The sequence below is a fragment of the Schistocerca gregaria genome, unplaced genomic scaffold (assembly GCF_023897955.1).
Source record: "Schistocerca gregaria isolate iqSchGreg1 unplaced genomic scaffold, iqSchGreg1.2 ptg001485l, whole genome shotgun sequence".
NCBI lineage: Eukaryota > Metazoa > Arthropoda > Insecta > Orthoptera > Acrididae > Schistocerca > Schistocerca gregaria.
The window spans coordinates 25,001-32,500 of NW_026062777.1; the positions used below are offsets into that span (position 1 = coordinate 25,001).

A 7,500-nucleotide genomic window follows, 5' to 3' on the forward strand; every position below is an offset into this window, starting at 1 on the left:
CCTCTTGCTACAAGCATCGAACCGACGTGACATATCTGACGGTGACTCAGGCATCCGCGTACTGCCACAACTATCCACCCCCCCCCCCCCCACTCTCTCTCTGCCCCCTTCCCACACAATACCGAATTTAACCAACTTTATCGCTTAACCTAACTGTGGCTGTACCAGATTATCGCTTAACCTAACTGTGGCTGTACCAGATTATCGCTTAACCTAACTGTGGCTGTACCAGATTATCGCTTAACCTAACTGTGGCTGTACCAGATTATCGCTTAACCTAACTGTGGCTGTACCAGATTATCGCTTAACCTAACTGTGGCTGTACCAGATTATCGCTTAACCTAACTGTGGCTGTACCAGATTATCGCTTAACCTAACTGTGGCTGTACCAGATTATCGCTTAACCTAACTGTGGCTGTACCAGATTATCGCTTAACCTAACTGTGGCTGTACCAGATTATCGCTTAACCTAACTGTGGCTGTACCAGATTATCGCTTAACCTAACTGTGGCTGTACCAGATTATCGCTTAACCTAACTGTGGCTGTACCAGATTATCGCTTAACCTAACTGTGGCTGTACCAGATTATCGCTTAACCTAACTGTGGTTGTACCAGATTATCCCTTAACCTAACTCAATTTGTCCCTTAACCTAACTCAATTTGTCCCTTAACCTAACTCAATTTGTCCCTTAACCTAACTCAATTTGTCCCTTAACCTAACTCAATTTGTCCCTTAACCTAACTCAATTTGTCCCTTAACCTAACTCAATTTGTCCCTTAACCTAACTCAATTTGTCCCTTAACCTAACTCAATTTGTCCCTTAACCTAACTCAATTTGTCCCTTAACCTAACTCAATTTGTCCCTTAACCTAACTCAATTTGTCCCTTAACCTAACTCAATTTGTCCCTTAACCTAACTCAATTTGTCCCTTAACCTAACTCAATTTGTCCCTTAACCTAACTCAATTTGTCCCTTAACCTAACTCAATTTGTCCCTTAACCTAACTCAATTTGTCCCTTAACCTAACCCACGTTGTCCCTTAACCTAACCCACGTTGTCCCTTAACCTAACCCACGTTGTCCCTTAACCTAACCCACGTTGTCCCTTAACCTAACCCACGTTGTCCCTTAACCTAACCCACGTTGTCCCTTAACCTAACCCACGTTGTCCCTTAACGTAACCCACGTTGTCCCTTAACGTAACCCACGTTGTCCCTTAACCTAACCCACGTTGTCCCTTAACCTAACCCACGTTGTCCCTTAACCTAACCCACGTTGTCCCTTAACCTAACCCACGTTGTCCCTTAACCTAACCCACGTTGTCCCTTAACCTAACCCACGTTGTCCCTTAACCTAACCCACGTTGTCCCTTAACCTAACCCACGTTGTCCCTTAACCTAACCCACGTTGTCCCTTAACCTAACCCACGTTGTCCCTTAACCTAACCCACGTTGTCCCTTAACCTAACCCACGTTGTCCCTTAACCTAACCCACGTTGTCCCTTAACCTAACCCACGTTGTCCCTTAACCTAACCCACGTTGTCCCTTAACCTAACCCACGTTGTCCCTTAACCTAACCCACGTTGTCCCTTAACCTAACCCACGTTGTCCCTTTGCCTAACATAGTTCACTGCTCGGAATCTCTGGTGTCGTTGTTATCCTCATGTAGATGTCTTGCGAGTGTTGCTTACTTTCCACATATTCCCGCTATCCACTGTCAATTGTACTGCAATAGGACTATATCGCCCCCCCCCCCCCCTCTGCCCCTCTCTTTGTGTCTCCGTCCTCTCAAGCTGGTCGGTCTGGCGTTTGAGTGTTAAATGAGCCTCGCAGCTGTTCAGTTGCGTTCAGATGTCGACGCCCTCAGTGTACGTCGTGGTATGGTCTGTGTCCATTGTCCGCTGATGTCGTACGCGTAACCCACACGCTGTACCGATCATCGGTAGTTACGTACAGAGTGAAGTAGTGTGATACGTGTGACCGTACGCTGGCTGTGCCCAACGGTGTCGAATCTCAATTTCCATATGTTGTGCTCGATGCTACTTGTCTCGTCTCCCAATAACAGCTAGGTTGCACTGTGGTACGCCGTAGAGGCGTGTGGGAGGAACGTACGAACGCATTGTATGTCACCCTGGGTCGCTGGGGGTGGTGGTGCGGTGAGTCAGGTCAGGTCAGCGTGAGCCGTGTGATGTAGTGACGCGTGTATTCCGACTTTGTCGTATTGCCTCACACAAAGTGCTACCCTGGTGGACCGCGTTCCATATCTGGGACATGCCGCAGATGCCGGTTGACAGTGGATCGCGGAAGGGACATCGCATACGTGCGCGGGCCACCTTCCACGTGTTCTCTTCTGCACATGTCGCAGTGTGTATGTGGTCTGATGTAGCGTGTCGTGACACATGACATCCTGGCATGCAAGAATTGTTGAATTCGCAAATGTAGGTGGACATCTACGTTTACTGCCCAAGATACGCAAATGAACTGGAAATCCGTTGTTGAGCGGTTGTTCACGCTGGAGGTGAATCTGTGATGGCGACGATCGGTACAGCTATTAACCGGTTGTTTCAGCGGTACCCGCCACATCCACACACGTGACTAGGCCCATGTGGGTATGAAGCGATACGCGGCGGTGGCTTGGTGGGACTGTTCCCGGCCGGTGAAGGGGGGCCGCCCGGCGTGTTGGCCGCGCGCTGCGTGGGCGCACGCGCAACAGGCGGCTGGTGGGGGGCGCCGAGTGGCAGGAGCGCCAGCCGACGGGCTCGGCAGGCGGCGCAGCTACGCTGCGGCGCACCCTGCACGCGGCGCCTGGCGGCCAAAGTTGGTTCAGCCGAGCCCGGTGCGAAGCGCGGTGGACATCTGCAGTGTGCTGGTCTGATTGAGGACTGTGTGCGTTGAGGATGCGCCGCCGCCTGGCACTCGGCGCCGCGACGCCGTCTGCTGCTCGGTCGCCCCAGCGGTTCTCGCAGGTGGTTTGTATCGCAGTTGTGCGGACGTGTTGGCGCGTGCGCTGTGCTGGGAGAGTTCGCTTCTGCACCCAAGTGGGGCTTTGCCCTTGTGTGGCGCTGGCGTTGGAGCTGCCGGTCACCATAGGTGGCGCGTGTTGTCTCCCGCCGGCAATGCCACGACAGCACGCTCCCGGGCCTCTGTCGGCAGCGGCAAGCTCAGTTGGGAGCAAGGGTGTTCGCACTAAAACCGTCTACTCGCCTAACTCCGGGCGATTGCGCCTCTCTCGAAACCGACCAAGTACCTAGGACGGCGCTGCGCGCCGCCGGGACCTGAGAGGGTTTCGAGGTGTATCGTGCAGGGGAGCTCGGCCTCCTCCTGTTTGCAGAATAATTGAGCGGACGCTTGCGTGTTCGCGCGGGCCCCCGGGACACACTCCCGGGCGGCCGGCTGCTCAGCTCTAGTTGACGCAGCTCCCTGGTTGATCCTGCCAGTAGTCATATGCTTGTCTCAAAGATTAAGCCATGCATGTCTCAGTACAAGCCGCATTAAGGTGAAACCGCGAATGGCTCATTAAATCAGTTATGGTTCCTTAGATCGTACCCACGTTACTTGGATAACTGTGGTAATTCTAGAGCTAATACATGCAAACAGAGTCCCGACCAGAGATGGAAGGGACGCTTTTATTAGATCAAAACCAATCGGATTGGCTTGTCTGGTCCGTTTGCCTTGGTGACTCTGAATAACTTTGGGCTGATCGCACGGTCCTCGTACCGGCGACGCATCTTTCAAATGTCTGCCTTATCAACTGTCGATGGTAGGTTCTGCGCCTACCATGGTTGTAACGGGTAACGGGGAATCAGGGTTCGATTCCGGAGAGGGAGCCTGAGAAACGGCTACCACATCCAAGGAAGGCAGCAGGCGCGCAAATTACCCACTCCCGGCACGGGGAGGTAGTGACGAAAAATAACGATACGGGACTCATCCGAGGCCCCGTAATCGGAATGAGTACACTTTAAATCCTTTAACGAGTATCTATTGGAGGGCAAGTCTGGTGCCAGCAGCCGCGGTAATTCCAGCTCCAATAGCGTATATTAAAGTTGTTGCGGTTAAAAAGCTCGTAGTTGGATTTGTGTCCCACGCTGTTGGTTCACCGCCCGTCGGTGTTTAACTGGCATGTATCGTGGGACGTCCTGCCGGTGGGGCGAGCCGAAGGGGTGCTTTCGCGTCCCGAGGCGGACCCCGTTTAAATCCTACCAGGGTGCTCTTTGTTGAGTGTCTCGGTGGGCCGGCACGTTTACTTTGAACAAATTAGAGTGCTTAAAGCAGGCAAGCCCGCCTGAATACTGTGTGCATGGAATAATGGAATAGGACCTCGGTTCTATTTTGTTGGTTTTCGGAACCCGAGGTAATGATTAATAGGGACAGGCGGGGGCATTCGTATTGCGACGTTAGAGGTGAAATTCTTGGATCGTCGCAAGACGAACAGAAGCGAAAGCATTTGCCAAGTATGTTTTCATTAATCAAGAACGAAAGTTAGAGGTTCGAAGGCGATCAGATACCGCCCTAGTTCTAACCATAAACGATGCCAGCCAGCGATCCGCCGCAGTTCCTCCGATGACTCGGCGGGCAGCCTCCGGGAAACCAAAGCTTTTGGGTTCCGGGGGAAGTATGGTTGCAAAGCTGAAACTTAAAGGAATTGACGGAAGGGCACCACCAGGAGTGGAGCCTGCGGCTTAATTTGACTCAACACGGGAAACCTCACCAGGCCCGGACACCGGAAGGATTGACAGATTGATAGCTCTTTCTTGATTCGGTGGGTGGTGGTGCATGGCCGTTCTTAGTTGGTGGAGCGATTTGTCTGGTTAATTCCGATAACGAACGAGACTCTAGCCTGCTAACTAGTCGCGTGACATCCTTCGTGCTGTCAGCGATTACTTTTCTTCTTAGAGGGACAGGCGGCTTCTAGCCGCACGAGATTGAGCAATAACAGGTCTGTGATGCCCTTAGATGTTCTGGGCCGCACGCGCGCTACACTGAAGGAATCAGCGTGTCTTCCTAGGCCGAAAGGTCGGGGTAACCCGCTGAACCTCCTTCGTGCTAGGGATTGGGGCTTGCAATTGTTCCCCATGAACGAGGAATTCCCAGTAAGCGCGAGTCATAAGCTCGCGTTGATTACGTCCCTGCCCTTTGTACACACCGCCCGTCGCTACTACCGATTGAATGATTTAGTGAGGTCTTCGGACTGGTACGCGGCATCGACTCTGTCGTTGCCGATGCTACCGGAAAGATGACCAAACTTGATCATTTAGAGGAAGTAAAAGTCGTAACAAGGTTTCCGTAGGTGAACCTGCGGAAGGATCATTACCGACTAGACTGCATGTCTTTCGATGTGCGTGTCGTGTCGTGTCGCGCAACACGCTACCTGTACGGCAGTGGCCGTGCGCCGCGTGCGGAACCACGCGTGCCTCTCAAAACTAGCGGAAGTGTTGTTGTTGTTGTGTGGTACGAGCGCTGAAGCTCTGGAGCGGCTGGCCTGCGGTACCTGGCGCCTGGCGCCGGTTTTGAATGACGTTCGCCCGAGTGCCTGTCCGCCCCGGTGTGGAGCCGTACGACGCCCATCGGCTGTGAGGCCGTTGGACACAAAAAAATAGTGGAACAGGGGCCGTCAGACGCCTCAGTCCCGCAAATGCTGCTGTCTTGAAAGAGACAGTGGGAGACTGAAAAGGAAAAGATCACCCAGGACGGTGGATCACTCGGCTCGTGGGTCGATGAAGAACGCAGCAAATTGCGCGTCGACATGTGAACTGCAGGACACATGAACATCGACGTTTCGAACGCACATTGCGGTCCATGGATTCCGTTCCCGGGCCACGTCTGGCTGAGGGTCGGCTACGTATACTGAAGCGCGCGGCGTTTGTCCCGCTTCGGAGACGTGGGAGTGTCGTGGTCGCCTGTGTGGCCGGCCGCGTCTCCTTAAACGTGCGATGCGCGCCCGTCGCCTGGCGGTTCGCATACCGGTACTTTCTCGGTAGCGTGCACAGCCGGCTGGCGGTGTGGCGTGCGACACCTCGTACAACGACCTCAGAGCAGGCGAGACTACCCGCTGAATTTAAGCATATTACTAAGCGGAGGAAAAGAAACTAACAAGGATTCCCCCAGTAGCGGCGAGCGAACAGGGAAGAGTCCAGCACCGAACCCCGCAGGCTGCCGCCTGTCGTGGCATGTGGTGTTTGGGAGGGTCCACTACCCCGACGCCTCGCGCCGAGCCCAAGTCCAACTTGAATGAGGCCACGGCCCGTAGAGGGTGCCAGGCCCGTAGCGGCCGGTGCGAGCGTCGGCGGGACCTCTCCTTCGAGTCGGGTTGCTTGAGAGTGCAGCTCCAAGTGGGTGGTAAACTCCATCTGAGACTAAATATGACCACGAGACCGATAGCGAACAAGTACCGTGAGGGAAAGTTGAAAAGAACTTTGAAGAGAGAGTTCAAAAGTACGTGAAACCGTTCTGGGGTAAACGTGAGAAGTCTGAAAGGTCGAACGGGTGAGATTCACGCCCATCCGGCCACTGGCCCCCGCCCTCGGCAGATGGGGCCGGCCGCCCGCGCGGAGCAATCCGCGGCGGGGTCGTGTCCGGTTGCCTTTCCACTCGCCGCGGGGTGGGGCCGTTCCGGTGTGCGGTGGGCCGCACTTCTCCCCTAGTAGGACGTCGCGACCCGCTGGGTGCCGGCCTACGGCCCGGGTGCGCAGCCTGTCCTTCCGCGGGCCTCGGTTCGCGTCTGTTGGTCAGAGCCCCGGTGTCCTGGCTGGCTGCTCGGCGGTATATCTGGAGGAGTCGATTCGCCCCTTTGGGCGCTCGGGCTCCCGGCAAGCGCGCGCGGTTCTTCCCGGATGACGGACCTACCTGGCCCGGCCCCGGACCCGCGCCGCTGTTGGCTCGGGATGCTCTCGGGCGGAATAATCGCTCCCGTCAGCGGCGCTTCAGCTTTGGACAATTTCACGACCCGTCTTGAAACACGGACCAAGGAGTCTAACATGTGCGCGAGTCATTGGGCTGTACGAAACCTAAAGGCGTAATGAAAGTGAAGGTCTCGCCTTGCGCGGGCCGAGGGAGGATGGGGCTTCCCCGCCCTTCACGGGGCGGCGGCCTCCGCACTCCCGGGGCGTCTCGTCCTCATTGCGAGGTGAGGCGCACCTAGAGCGTACACGTTGGGACCCGAAAGATGGTGAACTATGCCTGGCCAGGACGAAGTCAGGGGAAACCCTGATGGAGGTCCGTAGCGATTCTGACGTGCAAATCGATCGTCGGAGCTGGGTATAGGGGCGAAAGACTAATCGAACCATCTAGTAGCTGGTTCCCTCCGAAGTTTCCCTCAGGATAGCTGGTGCTCGTACGAGTCTCATCCGGTAAAGCGAATGATTAGAGGCCTTGGGGCCGAAACGACCTCAACCTATTCTCAAACTTTAAATGGGTGAGATCTCCGGCTTGCTTGATATGCTGAAGCCGCGAGCAAACGACTCGGATCGGAGTGCCAAGTGGGCCACTTTTGGTAAGCAGA

General features: G+C 54.8%; 3 non-coding genes across 3 annotated transcripts in view; all 3 read left to right on the forward strand.

Moving 5' to 3' along the window:
- The first annotated feature begins 3,419 nt into the window (after positions 1–3,419).
- LOC126332632 (small subunit ribosomal RNA) lies at positions 3,420–5,312 on the forward strand. Its single transcript, XR_007563816.1, has one exon. It is a non-coding gene; the product is annotated as a small subunit ribosomal RNA (ribosomal RNA).
- Positions 5,313–5,681: 369 nt separating this feature from the next.
- LOC126332630 (5.8S ribosomal RNA) lies at positions 5,682–5,836 on the forward strand. The gene has a single exon (XR_007563814.1). It is a non-coding gene; the product is annotated as a 5.8S ribosomal RNA (ribosomal RNA).
- A 188-nt stretch (positions 5,837–6,024) lies between these two features.
- Positions 6,025–7,500, forward strand: part of LOC126332627 (large subunit ribosomal RNA) — a 4,222-nt gene continuing 2,746 nt past the window's right edge. The window contains exon 1 of the ribosomal RNA XR_007563811.1: positions 6,025–7,500. This exon is cut by the window's right edge and continues 2,746 nt beyond it. This is a non-coding gene — a ribosomal RNA (large subunit ribosomal RNA).